The sequence below is a fragment of the Pseudochaenichthys georgianus genome, chromosome 7 (genome assembly GCF_902827115.2).
Source record: "Pseudochaenichthys georgianus chromosome 7, fPseGeo1.2, whole genome shotgun sequence".
Taxonomy (NCBI): Eukaryota; Metazoa; Chordata; class Actinopteri; order Perciformes; family Channichthyidae; genus Pseudochaenichthys; species Pseudochaenichthys georgianus.
The window spans coordinates 35,847,332-35,870,874 of NC_047509.1; the positions used below are offsets into that span (position 1 = coordinate 35,847,332).

Below are 23,543 nucleotides of genomic sequence, written 5' to 3' on the forward strand. Positions count from 1 at the left end.
AGAAAGGTTCTAAGTTGTCCGGGCCAGCCGGTTTGCTAGGATCTAGCTTAGATAAGGCTTCATGAACAACATTGACAGTAAAAGGAGTAAAACTGAAAGGGTTTTCCAACACACGTTGTTCAGAGTCACAGACTGTAGTGTTCACAGAAGTAGAGTTAGTCACAGAATCAAACATAGAACCGCAGGACACAAAATGCTCATTAAAGCAATTTAGCATAGTAGCCCTGTCCGATATAGAGCCAGATGCTGTGGGCACGGATGTAGCTCATTACGGATCTCACCGGTTGATATCGATTTTATTGCTTTCCAAAATTTCCTAGGATTATTTAGGTTTTCTGTGGTAACTGACAAATAGTACTTCGACTTTGCACTTTTGACATTTGAAGTAAAGCTATTTCTTAGCTGCCTAAAACGCAGCCATTCTATCTCTGAGCCTGATTTCCTAGCCTTTGCCCAGGCCTTGTTTCTCTCATGAAGGAGACTAGACAGCTCAGCAGAAAACCAAGGATTGTCTCGTCCCTTTACTCTAAATTTACGCAGGGGTGCATGTCTATCAATGATCTCCATAAAACCAAGATAAAAATAAGACCATGCGGTTTCCACATCAGCACACATATCGATTTTACCCCAATCAAAATCAAACAGATCATGCACAAAACCCTGCTCCACAAAATGTTTTATGTCTCTCTTGATGATAATGCGAGGTTTAACCTTTTGGACCTTAGTGTCCCTAATTGTGGCTACAACACAGTGATCGCTCAGATCATTTGCAAATACTCCCACAGATGAATATTTATGGGGAACATTAGTTAAAATGAGATCAATTAGGGAGGATTTATTAGGGCACTTAATATTTGGGCGAGTAGGACTGTCCACAATCTGAGTAACATTTAATGAGATACAAAGGTTTTTAAAATCCTCTGACACTGCAGTTAACCAGTCCCAGTTAAAATCTCCAAGTAGGACTATTTCCTTGTAGTCTAGTTGTGATAAAATATTTGCTAGTGAAGACAAGGAGTCTTTGACAGCTGAGGGGGGTCTGTAACAGCCCACCACCATGACCTGTTGACCCTTTGCCACTTAAGGCTAAAAATTCAAATTGCTTACTGATCGATTTGGAAACTAATGTGGTTACACTGAACTTATTCTTAACATAAATTGCAACGCCACCACCTTTATTAGGCCGGTCGGTACGATACACATTAAAACCATTTAAGGCAATGTCAGAGGCCAAAATAGACTTATTTAGCTATGTTTCAGATAAGACAATGACGTCAGCGTCAGTCGATTTTTCCCAGATACGGACAAAATCTAGTTTACCTAACAGACTGCGCAATGATCTCGTTATCAAGGGAGACCTGCAGCAGTAGGTTCCACAAGAAGACATAAAAACATAAAAAACAAAAGGACATCATACAGCAACATGTACAGGGATTACAATTTACATATTTAACCACATGTACAGGTACCAAGAGCATCTGATTTTGTAGCATCCAACTGAGCTTTAAAAACATGTAGTGGTACTAGCTTGGTAATTTCCCATTCTTTTTACAGACTGTTCCATGTTAGTGGAGCTGCACATCTAAAAGCTTTCTTCCCTAAGACAGTCCTAGCACTTGGCACATTTAATAAAACCACAGGCAATAAGTACTGGTTGAAACTGGCTGCAGATGTGAGTGCATGCCTGAGGAGCTACAGACAGGGAGAATTGGTAAATGAGCCACCTTGTATCATAAAAAAGCTGCCCACCACAGAAAAGTGGGAAAGTAGAGATTCAAGGTACATTTGTATGCATGCATAGTCTTATTTAATTCTTGCATTTGTATGCAGACTAATTAAGGCCATACTTAATTAGTATTACTATTAGTATTCAAGCGGTTAAATCAACATATTCATTGGGCGAACTGAGCCAAGTCAATTTACAGAGAGCGAAAGACCATCTTGCTCTACCTTATATCTTTCAGAATGATATTATCACATAGTCTACTGTGGATGATACAAACTTAGCTGATCATCGAAGCAACGTTGCATGGAAATGCCAATAAATGATATATAACCCAACACTTGCTGAATCCCTTCATCATTAACCAAACAAAGAAAAGTATTTTTTGTAACTGTCGCTGTTGATGGTGTGACGATTATCTCTGACCAATTGCTAATCTGTGTGTTGAACTCCTATTTGTAACATTGGGTCAACTCACATACTCGTCCAAGGTGGTACCAAAAAATCATCAGGTACCACTATTCACAATAGTCCATGGTATTTACCAATGGGAAACAAACAAGGAGCAAGTCGAGCTAAGAAGATGTGTCGTACCATGCATTGGAGATACAGCTTTAGACATTAGCAGTGTGGGAAAGGACTGTCAATCGGTATAGGCTTAATGTAGGCTGCTTGGCCGTTATTGTGAACCCCAGCTGGGAAGTCAAACAAAGACTACATGAGGAAAATAGGGCATGGCAGACAATAGGCAAAGCAAACCTGTGTCCATTACTGTATTATAATAGAATAGAATATAATCCTTTATTGTCATTATACAGGTATACAATGAGATGAGTAGAGCTACTCCTTTTTTTAAGGTGCCACCTTGAACTTCCAGGGGTCCTGACAGTTCCTGTTTTAGATTGTTCATGTGTATGGTTTCATGTAGTATGATTATGTAAAGTGCAACATTATAAATGGCTAACTGTTGCACATTAACTCTCAAAGTCAAACCAAGGGAAACTGAAAGGAAGCTGACAGGCTTAACAACCCTCTTTCTGACAACATGTTCACTAACATAATTGCGGAAGTGGAAAATGCAGTAGCCGCGCTGCAGTTCTTTAACAGTTCTTTAATGTTCTCTGAACATTATCATAACAGAACATCTAGAACTTCACTTTTTTCAACAAAATGTTGCTATTATTGCCTAACAGATTATTTGGACATGGATCGGATACATAAATTGGACCACCAACCTTTTAAACATTCAGTGAACTGACATGTTTACGGCCACAGCTGCTCCCTTCTGTTTGCGTCCATTTTTTTCTATGACCGTCCAGTCTCAGCTTTCGGATATTTGGCAGCAAAGTAACATGGGAGAAAATGCCATGACTGTAAAATGAGTGCAGTTTATGACAGGAAGGAAGTCATTAACAGAGCAGGTTCCATACAGGGGAGTAAACGACCTACTCAATCAGTGTTTCCTTTTTCCACCTCTCATGTAAACCATTTAATACAATTATACACGCCTAATCAGAGCTACTTGTATGGCAGGAATTACTGTTGACTGCTGATTGTGCAAATGCTAAATATAGTTACTTCAGGGCAAAGAGACCAAAAATACACAAGGTTCAATGAGGACTTTAAGAGTGTCTCGATGAGAGATTTGAGGAGTCCCTTTTATTTAAATATGTTGAAGTTAATCCTAAAATAAAAACATTACGAAAGGGATTGAAACGAAAATGGCAGCTGTGTCTTCCTAAGCTACTTGCCAAATAGCGAGAGGTGGTAATTAAGAAACACAATAGAGATAAAGTCACTTCAGATAATAAATTGATAAACGGAAAACGAAACTGCACACACATTACACCCTGCTGTTTTAACCATCACCAGGGCCAATTCAAGTGCCTAAAACGCTCACACAATTCAATTCAGGATGGATGACTTTGACTTGGTAGACATAGGTCACCTGAACCCACTTCCAATTTAACATAATTTGATCAATTTATTAAGTCAGTTGATAGAAAAAAACACTTTTGACAGCTAATCCTCAGAAATAGTTCAAACATTTTCAAATAATGCATGTTTCTATCCAGTCCTTTAATGTGAATGTCGAGATGGTAGTGCTGATTCTCAAGTGAGGTGCCATTTAACCAATTCCAACAAGAAGGTGGAATAAGAATAAAAGAGCTTTGGTTAAACCACAAACAAATGTAGATGTTTAACCTGTCCAACCCAGAGGCCCCGGCTGCGTTTTTTTTTCTCCCCACAAAACTGTGTCTCAGGCATGGGCGGCGCCAGGATTTTTTTGCTGCAGTAGTTTAGCAGTTGCTATATAACAGCACGGCGTTGCTAGTTAATTTTCAAAATAAACAAACAATAGGCCTACCAGTGGGCCAAGCACGAGCCTGTTCATATTGTAGCGTTCACCGCTATTCAAGATCACTCAAGCCTTCAATGTCGAAAACGTTCTCTTTATTTACAGAACCAATCAATAGTGTAACACTCATGACTTTCACGTAACACACACCGGAAAACGCACACACATACACACCTGGATGGGGCGGTCTCTCCCTAACTCCCACGAACAACTTTGCCTAATAACGCACTTTTCCTCCTCTCTGGCCTCATTCTGTGACTCTCCTCCTCCTCCTCCTCCTCCTCCTCCTCCTCCTCCTCCTCCTCCTCATTCTCAGTTCTCTTCTCCTCATTCACAATTCCCCGTGTTAGATCTCACTGTCAGCACGCCTCGAACAATATGTCGGAAAATACAACACATTCTTGATTAATTTAAAATGACCATTTGTAACTGAGAGGAGTGACTGCTCATTTCTGCCAAGATGCTCAAAGCGTGAGACGCTGTGTCTGAGAATCACTGACTAGCAGAATTTGTATATTCTGGAGTGGAGCTCTGCAGAGAGCAGGGTGGAGGAAATGAGGGCAGTGGATCATCACGGTGCGGAGAGGAGCAGCGCTTCCACTGCAGCTCGTGGTAGCAGCTAGCTGGTCCTGCTGCTGCGGGTGCAGCGGGTCAGTTGGCGGGCGCACCTGTTCTTCGTGGTCCCAATCCTCCCGGTTTTCATAGTGAACATCGGGATCCTTGTGGATAGCAGGGTTGTCCGGCTGGACCGGCTCCGTTGGAGAACGCGGTCATTTACGCTGACTTGTGACTGTGAGAAATGTTTCCATTTTCGATCTACTGAGAATTAGCTAAGTAACAGTTCACGCAGTAAATTACAACGACCCGCCCCTGATAGATCCCGCGAAAATGTATCATATTTATACACATTCTCGCGGGCTGCGAGAATGTGTATAAATATGATACATTTTCATATAAAAACAATGGGGTTGCTAAGCCGTTGCTAGGCCAATTGTTGGAGTTGCTATAGCAACTCCTAGATACCCCCTGGCGCCGCCCCTGGTCTCAGGGCTTCTTAACATTTAAAAACCTATGAATGTGTCATATCCGATTAACGGGAAGAAACTCAGCTAACTGACGATACAAACCATTTCACCGAAACAAAACACAAGTCTCACAAGAAGCGTCTATTTGAGCCCTGAGCGAAAATACACACTTAGCACAGAACTCTAGGTATATACCCTTATTACATATCAGTTCTGCACAAACAAGATCCAATTGATTAGCAAACTGAGATTATACAGATTCTAGGGGTATTAGTATAATCACTGAGCGATCTGAACTCGCGGCAAAATTACAACAAACAACAACAACAACATTTGCTTTACGGGACCAAATCGGAAAATAAGTCTTACTGTTGTTGTTTTCTGATCAAAAGTTGTGTTCAATGGCATTACAATGATAAAAACGCTGCTGAAGGTTAATCTAATGTCTCTGTGGGACTTTGAAATGATTACTGATAATCCATCATAACATTTTTATGTCAATAACGGAGATTTCCTATTAGCTGCTACGATAGCTACCAGAGTGTATGACAGCTTCCGGTTCCTTCCCCTCGATTCTATTGGCTCTAACGGTTAAGAAGAGATGTCAATCATAAAAATCGACCGATGGGTTCCAGAGATATGGAAATGCACCCAAATGACCCCAGAAGTGGTTTACATCTCTCTAAAAAGGTCAAATGTCACTTGTTTTGCATCAATCTTGATACAGGATACTTATTATATGTTATAGTTTGGATTCCTAAAGCTTTTAGTCTACTATCCCATCATTCAAGGGTGGTTTTCACTATAAGTAATGTGTTTTTTTTGGACGGACACTATAATTTACATTTTTTTACTATGTTCAATCATAATTTACTTTAAAACAAAAATATATATATATTTATTCTGACTTTTCTACATCCAACTCACAGGTTTACCATTGCTTTGAGAAAGAAGATTATTAATTTACCCCTTTTAGAAGTGAAGATATAGTCATTTGTTCTGGGAATGTCATTTTCGAGCCTGTTCCGAATACAGTTACGTGTCTTAAAAAAGTAATGTATTCAGATTACTTTAAGAATACTTTTGGAGTACTTTATTTTTCCATAACAGATGGGTATGTTTTGGTGAACAGGAGACACTTATTTTACTGCTTTATTGGCTTATCAAGAACACAACTCAAACACAACATCTTGGTGTCATTCTGGACATCTCCCTCTCATTTGCACCCCACATAAAAACCATCACCCGGACTGCATTCTTCTCCAGACTCCGCCCTGTCTCAATTCAGCACTGAAGTCCTGGTTCATGCATTCCTCACATCCCGACTTGACTATTGTAATACCATGCTCTCAGGCCTTCCCATCAAACTCCTCAATAAACTTCAAATCATTCAGAGCTCTGCTGCCCGGAACATCACCCGCACCAAATCCTCTGACCACATCACCCCCATCCTCATCCGTCTGCATTGGCTACCTGTAAAATACCGGATAGACTTCAAAACCCTCCTGCTCACATTCAAAGCCCTCCACAACCTGGCCCCCACCTATCTGGCTGACCTCCTACACCCCCTCTCGCTCTTCCTCTGCTGGCCTGCTAACTGTCCCCACCCTACGACTAGTCACCATGGGGGCTCCGGCTTTTAGATGCTCCCAAACTATGGAACTCTCCCCCTTCACATCCGACAGTCTGACACAATCCCAATACTCGATTTATCACCCAATTGTAAAATCTAGGCATAATACATTAATGCACGTGATTGATCGTGGACCCTTACCGCGTTGAAAACATTTAATGTTAATAATGAATGTTACCAAGTTTGACCTACATTTCAATCAATTGACCACAATAGTAAAAACCTTTTTTTGCCATATTTGCAAATGCAAGTTACGATTCTTGCTTGTTCCAAAGTTTGAGAAAAACTTGACATACCATGGACTGTTTAGTAGCTCATTGAGAGCCCGTATCTATGATGATGAGAGTGCATATCTTCATATGGGGTTCTCAGGGATCAAAGTTAGTGATCAACGACAGATCCGCAGCGCGGAGACCGAGATAACAACACCGACATGAAAGATGGAAGCACACGATTGCACATTTGGGACACGTACAAAAATAGAGCAAATTAGAGACAGAAACCAAAAGCTGGCACCCTTTGATGCTATTCAGATGATATTTGATGATACCCAGTTAGATATTCACTCGCATTTCTGTACAGTATTGCATAACTGATTTGTTTATTACATCTAAGTTATTCAGAGGTGAGGACTCGTCTGTGATTAGATTTTCCTCCTGAACGTGATGGGGAAAATTATATAAAGCTTTTTATCAGCTTTTGAGTTTTAGTCATCCACCTTTTTGAACCCAAAGTGTGTGTATCTGATGTTGAATTATGTAGTGTTGCTGCTCTGTCCAAGAATGTGCCAAGATACTAAAGCAAAGAGTCTGAGGCACTTCTCCTTATCTAACTTATTGATGACTCAGTGTTTGTCCTTGGGGATGTTGTATCACGTCGCCTGGTCGTTGTGTAAATTAAATTTATTTCGTTCACACTGCCATCAAATTACCTGATGCCTCTCTGTATCCGCCCACACATGGAGGATGGATACCTTTACAAAGACTGTGTCTGAAGTGAAGAAGCTGAAGTGATTTGTTAATGATGTTTTAAATGAACGTTGAGAAATGTCCACTTCAGAACTTGTCAACTTTAAAAGCAAGAAGCTTCCCGATCTTCTAACTTTCCTTTTAATGTTATTTTAGTAATCCTTTTTTTCATTTTCCGCATCGACAGTTGGCTTTTTATGGTTAGTTTAATGTGCTTTACAAAGACTATTCAGGATTGGAGTGTCAAATGTCTTCTTGGTCTTTATTCAATTTTGTATTTTCTCCTACTTGTCCGTTTCTTGACCACTGGTGTCATCTAGCTTTTGTCTCCTTTTTTTTTTACTTCCCTGCAAATTTCTCAAAAAACGCAATGTTTTTAAAGCTGAATCAACAGTGGCTCAAACACTACACGTGAAGTATGAGGGAATTCCCACAAAATCTGAATTATTTTACAATCCTTCAGTGAGTTATTACTGCTATAGCCTCTTAGGCAACATATATCTTACCTTATTAATAAAGATTTTAGCAATTGTATAAGTAGAAACAAAGGCTGCAAATGCATTTCCAAAAGGTTGCCTTCTCTTTTCTCAAAGGCCCTATCTCCAAACATTACTTTATTTTTTCTATTTGCTTCATTGACTACAGAGATGCCCTCACTGCCGCAAAAACTGCTTACCTCTCCACCATCTTTACCGACCCCTCCCATAACCCCAGGACCCTCTTCTCCACCGTCTACAAGCTCCTCAAACCCCGTGCTGACACCCTCCCTTCCTCCACTTCCACTTTATGCAGTTCATTCCTCCAGTTTTTCTCTGACAAAATCACTGCCATTAATCGCTCCCTATCCACTGCATCTGACACACATACATCTCCCCAACATCCACCGCCACAATTTCTCCCCCCATCTCCCTGGACCTCCCGAGCCCTCCTCCCCACGGCCGCCTCTCCCAGTTCACTCTGGTTATCCCCCCTGAAATACTCAAACTGATCAGCTCCTCCAAACCCACAACCTGCTCGCTTAACCCTCTACCCACCCCTCTACTGAAGTCCTGCCTCCCCGTCCTCTGCCCCTACCTTGTCAACCTTTTCAACTCCTCCCTGTCCCAAGGAACCGTTCCCTCTGCCTTCAAAACGGCTGCTGTCACTCCCATCCTCAAGAAACCCGGTCTGGATCCCTCCTCCCTCAGTAATTACCGCCCCATCTCCAACCTCCCCTTTCTCTCAAAAACAATAGAACGCATCATCTCCAAACAACTCCACCGCCATCTCCAAACCAACCAGCTTTTTGAACCCCTTCAGTCTGGTTTTCATCCCCACCACAGCACAGAAACGGCACTCATCAAAGTCCTCACTGACCTCCTCACCTCTGCTGACACCAGTTCCCTCAACATCCTCATCCTCCTCGACCTGAGTGCAGCCTTCGATACCGTGAGCCACACCATCCTGCTTACCCGACTCCAGGACATCGGTATCGAAGGTACTGCACTCAGGTGGTTCCAGTCCTACCTCTCTGACAGATCCCACTTCATCTCCCTCAACAACCACTCCTCTGCCACAGCTTCAGTCACCCAAGGTGTTCCCCAAGGTTCAGTACTCGGCCCCCTCCTCTTCATCATCTACATCCTCCCCCTTGGTCAGATTCTCCGCCAATACAACCTGGACTTTCACTGTTACGCTGACGACACACAGATTTACCTCAGCACCAAATCCCCTCACAACCCCCCCTCACCCACATCGAATCCTGTCTGACTGCTAGAAAATCCTGGATGCAACACAACTTCCTCAAACTCAACAGCAATACAACGGAACTCCTCCTCATCGGCTCCAAATCCACCCTCGGCAAAACTCCCAACCTGACAGTCACCATTGATGGCACCCCTGTTTCCCCCTCCACCCAGGCACGCAACCTTGGCGTTATATTTGACCCCACCCTCTCCCTCGAGCCCCAGATCCGTCAAGTTGTAAAAACCTCATTTTTCCACCTCCGCAATATTGCCAGACTCCGTCCCTCTCTGACCCGCCCTGCAGCTGAGCGACTCATTCACGCCTTCATCTCCTCCCGCCTTGACTATTGCAACTCACTCCTCTACGGCCTCAGCACTACATCCCTCAATAGACTCCAGCGTGTCCAGAACGCAGCCGCCAGACTCCTCACCCACACCAAATCATGGCATCACATCACCCCGGTCCTCAAAGAACTCCACTGGCTCCCCGTTTCACACTGCATCCATTACAAACTCCTGGTCCTCACTTACAAAGCCCTCCACCATCTGGCCCCCCCCAAGACCTCCGCGAGTCTCTCACCCTGTTCTAGTCCCGCCTCAAAACCCACCTCTTCAACTCTGTACCCATAATCCATAATAATAATTCATGATATTTAAGTATAACAACGTGTTGAGGTTTTAAAATACAGCTCTACTTTTTGACATGATGGAATAAATCTTTGCAACAGCGTTGACATCAACGTGTAGTATAATAATCGAATCAATCAATCACTTCTTGATTTTACGCTGATAATTTGTTCACCGGGGATTGCAGTTAGTAAGCCCTGTTAGAAAGCACTCATGCATCCTGGGCACCAATTTACGCTGTCAGTCTGTTTGAGTAGGTGTTAAATGATAGATTGTTTTATTTAGATTAAGATAAACAATGCTATGCCGTGATGCTATTAGACTGGATGCTCATGCTTGTCTTATTCAGTCCGGTCTTGACTGTGTTTTAATATATTCCAGGCATGTGTGACCTCACCTACATTCTTGTTGCCCTTGGAGAGGCTGAATTGGCTCTGGTGTATTTCCCGAGCCCGGCGTCACATTGCTCTCCATTTGAATTGAAATCTCTGATTAAAGGTTGAAAGCAGAGAAAGTTAGGTCATTTTGTGAGACAAAACTCATCTGTGCGATTCATTCTTTTTGGAGATTAAAATAATGGAATTCATGAGATATTTATCTTCTCATTCCCAATCGCTGTAACTGTACCTCATCTTTGTTTTCCACTCTGAAACCCTGCGACCCTGCGACCCTTTTGCACTTGAAAAAGGGTAATTTCCGGCTCCAATCCCTGCAAATTTGAGATTACATTGATACCATTTCATTTCTGAAGAATTACGAAACCACTGGTGACATTGGCTCATTAAAACGTTGATTTTTTTAGGAGAGAATATTGAGGTGGAGGTAATTCTCTGGCTGCTTCATGTTCTTTTTCTCACTTTGCAGCTCCTGAAGCCCCTACTTATACTACTTGTATTTCTATCCTTGGATATGTAAACGGCTATCAGGCCCCCATATGAAACATCCCACTTCTCTTATGTAACATTATTTTCCAGTGGAGTACTGACAGTTTCCACATGCAGGAGTGTCTCTCTCCATTTAAAATGTGTCGAGAGACAGACTCCCTGCTCCCACCAGTCCAGGTTGAATTAGATACAAACACATGTATCAAATCAATTAGGAATATTCTTTCTCTTCTTTTTATTTTCTCATTACAAAGTTAGTGAGTCATGATGGTTACATTTTCATCAATCAATCAATGTTTATTTATATAGCCCAATATCACAAATGTTACATTTGTCTCAGTGGTCTTCACAGTGTGTACAGAATATCAGTATGACAATACGACACCCTCTGTCCTTAGACCCTCACATCGTACAAGGAAAAACTTCCAAAGAAAACCTAGTTTAAAGGGAAAAATGGGAGAACCTCAGGGAGAGCAACAGAGGAGGGATCCCTCTCCCAGGACGGACAGACGTGCAATAGATGCCGTGTGTAAATTGAAAAGATAATACATTTGCAACATAGGTAGCATACTCTTATCTGATACTTCCTGTACATTCATTTAGCTGTATCTGCTTTAGGATTGTGACTCACTAGCAGGTAGGAGTTAATGTTTTGATATAGAACAGCAGGTATGGCTTTAGTTTGTTCCCGCCTGCTGTGGTTTGAGTCATCTGGAAGACTGCGTTCTTATATATAAAGTATATGATTTAAGCTGATTGCATGTGATTCAGAATCATGTCATTTTTATAACTGTGGCAATTATCTGTTGGTGCTGTAAGAATCTTTTTTTCAACTTTGAAAATAGCTTTAACAGTAGGTAGAATTTGATGTAATTAAATGGATGGTAAATGGATTCTATTTATAAAGCGCCTTTCTAGTCATTGTGACCTCTCAAAGCTTTTTGGATGAAGCAGTTAACATTACAGGTTATGCTATCAGAAACCATTGGTGGATGAGCCATAACCACACTGGTTCATACACATAAGAAATGATAGAAGGCAATGCATTTTATTATCCGTTCATCACGTTTGTCTCATCCTTAAGCTATCCACATTACATTGAGAAATTCCACTTCCATAATCAGGTCAATTATAATCCAATAAAGGCTCATTGACGGAGGCAAGTAAAGGCAAGGCTGGAGTAATACCATCTAAATAAAGGTCACTGGTCTCTAATTACCCCAACGGTCTCCTGGGGAGATCAGAGGAAAGATTGAACAGCCCCTGCTGATCACACGGTCATGGCCATCCATCTCAACCCAACGGCATTTAATGGCCAAATCCATTTTAAAACATATCCTTTCTTAGGTAAGCCATGTGCTGATATACAGAAGATAATTACAACATTGGGCTGTTACAGGTTTGGATTTGAGCATCCATTATGAGCAGGCTATGGGAGTAACGGATAACACGTTTTACATAATCAGAGCACAACAAAAACTGTATTCCCTTACAATTGCATAAAATAAAAAACCTTATCAGCTTTTTTTTTTTATCAGCTTATCAGCATTTAACCAAATTGTGATTACTTGCCGGATAACAATAATGAGGTTCTTAATGCAACAGGGGATATGCAAACTATCTTTGTGACTTGTGTGAAACCAAAAGTCAAGGTTGATTTATTGACAAGCTTTTATATAGGGATATTGGTTTGTGTACGGATTAAACAAACACAATACAATTTACAAATATTGCTTTAACCTCTAAGCAGGGCAGAATTCTACCTTAGCTTTCTCTTCTAATAGTCTTGCCTCCCACCTCTGAACGTAACTATTCATCTTCTCTCTAGCCCTTGAAACAAAATTAAAATGTTGCTCTTATCCATCTTTTTTAACTTCCAGTAACAATGGACAAAGAGAACGTTGTCCTGAATCTACAGTTCCTTTTAGCTACGTACAGCTTTTTAGTATCTTCTCCTTCTTTTTTTTCTGGCCATCAAAATGTGTTTAAATTCTGCCTTTTTAAAACTACATGCCAGCAGTATTTGTGGCCTTATGTCATCAGGTTTTCGGTTCTGTCCATCCAATTAGTGTGAACACAAAATCTGAAGAAAGGTTGGCGGGAAATTATTTATATTTGGCGCACATTTTCGGCCATACCTCAATGATTCATATATTGATATGACAATTTCACAAACAAATCAAATTGGATCAAGTGATGAAGGGACAAGTTTTAGACAGACGTGGAAATTTACTGCCACTTGGTTGGTTGGCAGATGCATACAATCGAAACATTGTAGATATAGCATTTATTTTTGGGTCAAGATCTATGCCATGTCAGGTAAGGGTGATGTGGGTATCTCTTATTTTCCGAAATAAAAACAAATAAATCCAGGGCTTTAACAGGTTAGTAATAGCTTCTCCCTTAAGGTTCAAGAACTGGCCTCCGAAGGTCCGGGGCTATATTGTCTTATCCTTCACTTGGCAGCAGATCAATAGATTAGCAGGGATGTGCGCCCACCCGGTCCCAGCGGAATAGTTGTGTGAGAGGTGTATCTGTGACGGATGTCTGACAGCAACCCCCATTTTCTCCTGCAATCTGTCACCGCCTGACAGTGGATTTCCACTCTGTTGCCATTTTCCAAACAGGCATCAATCCATCTCATCTCTTTTACCTCCTTCTTTTCTCATGGTCATGTATTTTTTACCCATTCTTTTCCCCACTGAAATTCTTATTTCACTTTCCATCCCTGTCCTTCACTTAAATATTCAATGTTGTCCTCCTTCTGTCCTGCCTTTCAAGCACCAACCCCCCATACTCCTGTCACCCGACCACCTTTTTGTTTCACCTCACAGCAAGCAGATGTGCTCCCAGTCTGCAAGGAAGACTGTTGTACCCTGTCTATGTCTGCCTACTCTCTGATTATATTATCCTGCCGTGCAAATCCAAGAGACGGGCGGCAAGAAATCCCCAGGCGTAAAAAAAGAAAAGAAGCCTTCACACAGGTGACAGTCGCTGCCAGCTCGCTCGGCATTAGCCGGATGTCACTGAAAGTACACTGGCATTTTCAATTACACTCATCACACTGATAGGACAGACATTTTAATATAAAAGGGATTGAAATGTCTTCTTTTTGTGTACTTTTCTAGAATGTACATGCTGGAGATTATGTTCTTTATGTCCTGTAAAAAAGAGATAAAGTAGATGTGACAAAGGGCACTGCAGTAACATAAGCGTTTTTTGAAGCTGCTTCATTGTTTTATTTTGCTGAAGTTTCAATCAGGTCCATATAATCACTAATAATTATTCAATTATTGCAATTATTAAAGATCTGTTTTAGTAAAAAATTATTATTGTATGTCTATGTCAGATCTTACCTATACTGAGTGAACTGAGCAAGGGTTTGCTAGAAAATGGTACAAACAAGTGGCAACATGTGTGATGAAGGTGTTGTGCTGGGCTATTTCATGCAATCGAAAGTGAAACTTAACCTTGCTCCATTGCGGAGATATTCCCGCGAGAGTGCGGAAAACTTAAATTGATTAATTAATTTCAAATGTGAAATGTTACCCATATACTCACGGACCACTAGGGGGCGCTCATGGACCACCAGTGGTCCGCGGACCACACTTTGAGAAGCACAGAAGTAGACGGAAGGAATGAGATATTTGCGGTCTACAATGACAGAGAAGAGCCTGTCAAGTTTGGCTTTAAGGCAAGGCAAGGCAAGTTTATTTATATAGCACTTCTGTACACGACAATTCAAAGTGCTTTACAAAACAAATTAAAAGACTTTTTAGGAATACATACAATAAAAACAAATATATAATGGCATTTTACAACAGACATTACAAAGCAAAGATAAAAAAAACACCACAGGTATACAATACATGTTTAAAAGGCATACTGTAGTGCGAATATGAGCAGCTCAATTAAAAGCAGCGGCAAAGAGATATGTTTTTAGTCTCGATTTAAAAATAGTAAGCGTTTCCTGCGGACGTGCATGATTTGGGTAGTTTGTTCCAGATTGTCGGGCATAACAGCTAAATGCTGCCTCTCCATGTTTTGTTTTTACTCTCGGAACCGATAGCAGACCCGTCCCAGAAGACCTGAGGCATCTCGATGGCTCGTAATTATGCAGGAGTTCAACAATATACTTTGGTCATAACTCATTATTCTTAGCAGTAAGTCATGGATTTTCTCCACTCCCAATTTATAATGACCTTGTGTCAATGTTGTCATGCATGCTGAGAGAGAACGTTTTTGCTCATAACATGTACAATATAGACATTTTTATGTTACCTCTAGTGGGCTCTCAATCAAAACTAAAGGGTAACAACTATAAATAAAGCAATTTCATGGTAAAACAAATATTTCTCTGATGCAGTTTTGTGGAAGGGGGTTGGTAGCTAACGTTTGCTCAGTTTGTATCTCTGATAATTTGATAATCCTCACAGTTTTGAGGTGTTCACCAGGAGCCAGATTATCTACATAAACTCCTTGTCCAAAACAAACAGATCTGAGGATTTTAAAAATATCAGTTGTACCTTAGGGTAAAGGCCAACGTTTGCTCAGTTTGTTTCTCTGATACCTTTCCAAATGCCAAACGACTAAAATCCTTTGACATGGTTCAAATATATATTTAACAGCAGCCAGGATCTTAAAAGTGTCATTAGTGGATGAACATTCTATTTAATATAGCTTCTTGCAGAAAACTACATTGAGGACTCACTTCAGAAAGTGGCATTTTCCCTGTTGCTATTACAGGCTACAAAATGAAATCAATTGTTACCTTGAAATCAATTACAGATTCTTCTGTGATGGAAAATGTTTGAAACATTTGGGATAAGAAGTTCACAACTCATCAACCGACTGTACAGATCAAATAGCTGGTGTTTTTTTATCCTTTTAAATGCTGAAATGTTAGATATTTACCTATTAAGAATAAGGACTGCACTTCCCCTTTTGAGATTCCTGTCTTGATAGTGTTCCTGCTTTAATTTGAGTCAAATTGAAAGAATGGTATTCACTTTTATCAATTTACACTATCCATTTCTTGTCTTGACAATGCCTCTTGAAAGAGATTTCAGATAAATATAATTTATCAAAGTCCAATTGGCTACCAATTAGCTGTGAGTAAAGGCCCGGACACACCAAGACGATTTTGGCCGACGATGAGCGTCGACACGCCCTACTCAAATTGGTGTGTCCCGCACACAAATCACTCTGATTGGCTGTTCAGCTAGCGAATCAGTGCATGAGAAGCAAAACGGAAGTGAGGGACCCAAACAAACTATTAAGAAGGCAAATCTGAGATTTCCTTTAACTCCAGCTCTCGACACAGGTTCGGGAAAGCCCCATGAGCTTCTCCCTGTAGAGTGAAAATGGAATGTACACGCTATTTGTTGTTTGTTTATATCACGCAGTCTGTTCTTCTTCTCTCGGTGTATCACGCAGTCTGTTCTTCTTCTCTCGGTGTATCACGCAGTCTGTTCTTCTTCTCTCGGTGTATCACACAGTCTGTCTTCCGGTTGTTGCCTCTTTTGAATGACGAATAAAGACTACCGCCACCTGCTAGTAAGGAGAGTTATTGCCACTCACGCATGCGCAGTTTGTACGTGCTTCTTGGCCGTCGGCTGAAGTCTTTGCAGTGTGTTCCAGTGCGACTGTTGGCCAAGACGCAGGAGAGGTGAGGCGACACAACAGTCGGGGGTCCGTCTGTGTCAGTTCTTTGGTGTCAGCTTGATGTGTCCTGGCCTTAAGGGACAATTGTTGTCACCTTGGTCCAAGTGGCCCTAATTCCAGAGATTGTCAAGTGTACTGAGGAAGTTCCCGAATTGTCCTCATAAGACCCTGACTGATAAGAAAATGTTCCCCTGTTTTGAGGTTGTTCCACACCATTTTATCTATGTGTTTATCAAGATGCTGGTTCTATTCTTCCTACTTTCACCATGTGCTATTATAATATGCTTTAGGTGTAACAACATTTCCCAGTGTAGATTATTTTAGTTATTTACTTGATAGGAAGTTCTTTAAAGGATATAATGTTGCTCATTACAGTGGCAATGCCCACACACAGAAGTGTCAGAGAAAAAGGGAGAAAGAGCTGAGGGAAGCAGGGAAGGGAAGTAGAATATAATACTTTATCTCCATTAAAGACTGCTTTCCTCAAGGTAAAATATGAAGTTTTGCCCATTTAAGACATTTTTTTCCCAAGTTGCCAAAGAAACTCATGCACGCCCAATTTAGCAGGGGATCCGTTCTTTTTCTGTGCCACTTGAAACTGTCTGTACTATCTAGTGTTAAGCTGTGGTCCCATGTCATAACTTGGTACGATTTGTGCTGATTACGATGTATTCACGTCACCTGGGTCTGCAGGCTGCAGGTTGTGCAGAGTTGGAGTTGGAGTAGGAATTGGAGAGACACTGAATCGCCTTGTTTATGGGTCGCTCTGCGGCTGACCAGATGGGCTCTTTCCTTTCTGAGTCACTTTCCATAAAGCAGGCAATCAGTCAGGTTCTTAGGACTCGACCGACCCGGCATGGCATCGACGCAGATTAGTCTGAGTCAACTGTCGGGCTGTGGCTTTGTTACAGTGCAACCTTGGGGAAAAATCAAGGTCCTGGGACCATGATGTCTGAGAAACCAACCCAGTCTCACAAAAAAACGTGTAATAACTACGTTGGTCCACAACGTACTGTAGGACGTAGTATTTCTACAAAAACGCCTCTGAAATTGTAAGATCCCTACGTTTTTTTCACCATTCATTCCAATGGCTGGCGTCTATGTCACGTGATCTTCACATTTCTCCCCGCAGAAAAAAAAAACATGGCCGAACTCCGTTTTATTCTCGGTGTAAAATGCCTATTTTAAAGTTAGTTTGACCATTAAAATGCGTTTTGATGTCATTTGATGCAAGAAATATGAGTTGTTATTTCAGATTATGTGTGCAGTGGATGTACATGATCTTTAGTTTGCTAGTTATTACGAAGATTACTTCAGGAAATGGTGTCTATACAACGTTTTTATTGTTACCAAGGTGGTTGCTAGGGACGCTGCTATCGATATTATTTCTGTTATGTTGTGTAACTGTTTAATGGTGTAATATTTATTGCTACCCCCTTCCCCGTCAAAGTATAGTGTTGGTCCACAGCGCAAACATATGTGACCTGCTCCATCGAAATCAGTCGCATTGACCCGAAGACACATTTTGAGTTGTATACACGGTTGGAAAGAGGATATTCCTAGCTTTCTAATGATATCAGGATTGTTTTTGTACTCCAAATATTAAGCGAAATATGTCACATTATATAATGACTGTCACAGGGTCCTCATTTTGAGAAAAAGGCCTTTAAAGTTTCCTCTCTCTGGAATCCATCGATCTGATTGATTATTAGTGGAGCAAATGATCAAAATACTACGGAGGGAAGATATTTTCGTTTGGAGGGGAAGCTCGCGAGTGTGTGTGTGCGTGTGTGTGTTTGTGTATTTTTGCGTTTGTGTGTATTGTGTTTGTTTCCCGGGGAAAACCCTCACGAGAAACACCGGCTGTTGTTGTGCCTGCTGTGGCGTTAAATTACTCCGTTCTCCGCTTCTAATTATGCCGTTACAAGCTTCAAAGTTATATTTATCATCTGAATTTGCCGAAACAAGTTTAATATTCTGAAAGCCAAGACTCTGTTTAATTTAAATCAGATGAAAACAAACTGTAACGGATCCTGCCGTGTTATCTATGATTACTTTACTCTTACGTTCATAATGTCAGCCGGAGGGAGGGGGGCGGCGCTGCTGGAAGAGCAGAGTGCGAGTGAGAGGTGCCTGTCTTCGTCCCTTCACAAGCTTCAAAAATGTACTTATCGTGTGATTTTGGAAATAAAAGTTTCATATTCTGAAAGCCAAGACTTGGTTTGTTTAAAATCAAACAAAACACCCGAACCCTGAAAAAATAGTTTTTTACGTAAATCCACGTTTATTCTGAAATGAGCCGTTGCGACTTCCGACTGATTTCGATAGAGCGGGTCACATATTAGTTCCGCATCTAAAGATAGCCTACGTTATTTTCCCCTGTGCAATTCCAGTCTCACATCTCACAGCACATCGTCATTAACAAATACCGGAAACAGACTGAAAACACTTTATTCCGAGTGTGCTTGCTTTTCTCTTTGAAAGTCTTCACATAACGGCATTGTAATACACGGTTCGGCTGCATTAAATATTACATATCTGCCGTAGTTCTGTATTTATAGAGCCCTGCTGAGAAGACTTCTAGACAAACATGAGGAACTGAAAACGTGACGTGGATCATAAATATATCAGCAATTAAACAACATCTTACATTTCTTTTCACACAATACGTCTCCTTGCAGTATCAACACTAATTCGGCTGACTTTTATATTTGATCCAATTGGTAGATAGGCTGTATTTACACCATAACGGTGCACAGCTGATATAAAGGGACACCTAGTGGTTAAAGCATGTTATTGAATTTCATTATTTTTATTATTAATAGGATCCCTATAAAGTATATTCATTACTCGTTATTCTCTGCTAATAGTTAATTAAAGACTGTATATAATGACTATTTTGCACATTCCTTTCAAGATTTCAAGATTTTCTAAGGTTTATCGACATATCATATAGGCCTACACAACTATGGTGTAGTTCTGCATTGAATGAAAAACTTGGGTCGCAGGTTCCTCAATAGTGCATTACAAGACATCTTTCAATATTTGTGCATACCTCCAGCAATGTTAACTATGTTGTAGCACTTATTTTAACTGATATTATACATAATGTATTCTACTCTTATAAGATGTATGTAGATAGTATAAGAACTGTGCAGAATAGGACAGTTTAATGGTGGAGGTATACACACATAATTGAAAGATGTCTTGTGATGCACTGTTGAGGAACCTGTGACCAAAGTTTTTCATCTCCGACCTTGTCAGGTATTGAACAATCCATAAATAAAGAACACAGAATTATTAAATATAAAACACAGAATGTGTGTGATTATACTAAATGATTTACAAATAAACACCACTGCATATTTACAACTATACACATGCTGATGTAACGCAAATGTTTCCAACTTGGGATCAATAAAGTATATCTTATCTTAAGATGATCGATGGCTGCCATATTTGCACAATGTGCCTCTGAACCTTGACAAGTGCATGTTTCAGGCTCATCAATGAACAACAGGAGGGGTCACAGACATAAGACCAGCTGTTAAATAAAGCTCTTCTGACCTTAGCTGGCATGTGTGTATATATATTAATGCTGCCCATTATGGGCACAAGCCATTTTCACCCATTTATTAATTATATGTTTTAAATTTGAGTGTTTCCTATCCCCTAAACCTCCAGGGATGTACACAGTTTAATACTGGCAACTTCTTATTATGGGACACGGTGGACCCGTTCAAATCCAGTTTTGGACAGTCTGCTGTGGTTCCATCCCATTTCAAGTGCTGTTCGACGCTCTGCACACTCTCCAATCACAGAGCTTGAGGACTATCACAGGGTTTGTCAAGCGAAGCGGAGAAAATACTTACTTCCGGGTGTAATATTCTGTAAAGCAAATGAGCTACTCCGACCCTCGGTCCTGACGGACTCCAACTTGTGTTTATTAATCAAACAAATAAATAAACACAAGGATAATTATGTGTTATTGTTGAGTAAATGGAGAATTGCACAGGGGAAAATAACGTATCTATTGTGGTGATTGACATTATTCACCCACGGATCTATTGGGTATTGTTCTGCACGGATATTTTAGTGAGCCGGACTTCCTGTCTCCGCCGGTCTTCGCTTCCCGGGCATGAAGCTGTTTCAAGCCCCCAGAAAGTGCGCCGGACTCAGATGGAAATATTCGTGCTGGCCAAACGGCGGTACTGCACATCCGTTTGGTTGCCAGGCCCGGAAACACTTTTTCCCATTGACTTACATGGGGAAAGAGTGGTCTGTAACTCGTTGATAATTTTTTTTAAACTAAATAAACTACCCAGTATGAACACTTGTATAGCCCTTATTAAAAACATTTGTTCCTCAAGTTGTAAAAATGTGCTAATAACGTTATTCTGAGAGTTATTTCCCTCGGCATTATGAACGCGCATCTAACCCACGGGACCGCACTGCCCGGCACGTTCATGTTACGTGTTCAGCACTACATGAGTTTCTCTTTACCCATGGATGCACAATAACAACGGACCCATATCACCTTACTGCCAGCCCACGGAGCTGTAATAATGGATATATTGCACATGTTTGCTGTAATTCATCATTTGTAAAATATTATACTACATGGGCTGTATGATGTAAATCTTGTACCGTAAATGTTGTATTAAATAAAGTTAATATTACCGACGTAGATTAACGTTCCTGTAGCTTCTTATATATAAGAAGCTACAGGAACATATATATATATACAGTGCAATAATTATTTCATGCTAAATGAAGCTTTGTTGGATATCACTAGATCCTGTTACAGCATAATAGAAGTACATAACGATTGATGTGTACATTAGCATAATTACTAGCTAGCCGCTAGCTGCTAACTGCATAATAACAAGCCATTACCATGCTGTCATGAGCGCACGGTGCTGTTACGTGTACGCAAATTGACGTGCTTGATGTGAACGAGCATGTTGGGTAAAGTTGCGCATGCGCTATGAGCGCACATACGGGTACTTCTCAGGCATGCCGGGTAATCTGTGACGTTTCACTCTCTCAAAAGTTGGGCCATTTTATCATCATGCGCTAATGAGCAACTCTCATAGGAATGAATGAGGCCCGCCTCCCACGCTGTATCCAGTTCTTATTATACATCCATGAGCTGTTTACATGTGTTTTGAGATGCTAAATAAAAGTCTAGCTTGTACCTTTGATACCCCGCCTCCGACTCCCATCTCTCGGCACCACACTATGCCACAATTTTAGATGCGGATTTTGTTAAACTAATACGTTTGCGCTGTGGAAAAAAAACGTAGGCATCTTACAATTTCAGAGGCGTTTTTGTAGAAATACTACGTCCTACGTTGTGGACCAACGTAGTTATTACACGTTTTTTTATGAGACTCGGTTGGATAAACAGACATCTCTGCATTATTTTTGTTTCTGGGCTAGAAAGGATCGGGGTATGACTTTTAAACAAACAATCCCTGGAGAGTGTTTGCCCTTATCGTTTTCTGTTCTTTAATTTAATTGAAGGCTTACATGTTATTCCCAAACTGATTAACTTGTAATTCCCTTTTAAACAACACTGTATGCCTCCCGTATGCTTAACAAACTGACAATGAACAGATTGTTTTCTTCTAAAGGCGCAATGTCCAAAAGGTTTGCTGCTTGCTGCCCTTCCTCTGTTATCTTGCTCTGTTAATTGCTCATTAGGAAGACAATGTGGTTTTAATTGTCTGCCGGTTCAGACAGTCTGAAGTTCATTAGCAGTAATGTCCACACATCGCACAGAGTGGCTCATTTTGCCCCTGTAGACACAAACAGCAACACTCGGCCTGTTATTAATACATCCCAAAGAGCTTTAAGTGTGGGTTGTTTGTTTCTATAAAATGATTTAAATACAACATGATTAATTTTCTGGGATATAATTGCGCTATCTATGCCTTATTGCATGTTTATGCAGTTGTACACAAAGCAAAATGCCCCCCTCAAAAGACAAATGTAAGTTTGTTGAACAAACCAAAGTAAGACTGTAAACAGTAAAGAACACATAATGGCTAGTCTGGGGACCATAGGCTGGGGACCCATATTTTTACTTAAGCTTTTACTCAATAAGAATCTTTAGCCATGCTAGCAACTGGGAGGCTGTACTGTTAAAGAAAACCGCTTGATAGATAAAGCTGAACACGAATGTTTTCCATATCTAGTATTCATGATAAAATTACCACTTTTATAATAGTCAATTTAAAGGTCAGACTGAAATAAAATGCTTTGCTGGCAGTAGAAATTGCTCAGGTCATATTCTTCCGGAAAAGGTATACGTATTGTTATACACAGTCCTTGGTGTGTTTCATGAATTCATCTACTGTACATAGTTATTACGTGAAAAATCTTTAGGTTTATTTAGCTATATATCATATATATTGTTTTATGTTAACACTCAAAGTAACATTAAACCCAAAGTACCGTGGAGGCTTTTATGAATGCCATCTATTGTAAAAGTAATTCTGCAGTTAAGATATTTCAGTCCCGAGAGAAAGTGGTGGTTGGTTTTCTAGACCAACAATGCCATTTGTGGAGCCATGCTGCTCGCGTGGCCAAATAATATATCCGTCAATGAAACAAAAAAATGCACTCTTTGTAACTGCCCTTGGGAACGACCAAAAAACAATGTCATCTGTTTAATGATGTGTTGAAGCTTGCCATGTGTCTATAATAACATCACCTGTCCAAGCAGACAGGAATCATAATTACTCTGGCTGCTATGGGTCTTTGTCTTTTGAAAGTAAACATGTCATTTTGGGGCAACTTTTCTGTCATTCTTCTTTAGAGGGAAAGTCAGCAATGACACCAACCATTAGATCCTATAAATAATGTATATTTAATTATATTCTGTCAATGTCTTTTCATTGTAACTTTGCTCTGTTTTGCTGTGTATAAGGT

General features: G+C 40.6%; 1 protein-coding gene across 2 annotated transcripts in view; it reads left to right on the forward strand.

The window, feature by feature from the left end:
- The window catches only part of LOC117450140 (copine-9-like), a 155,273-nt gene that overhangs the window by 11,415 nt on the left and 120,315 nt on the right, over positions 1-23,543 (forward strand). The gene's annotated exons all lie outside the window — the stretch shown is intronic.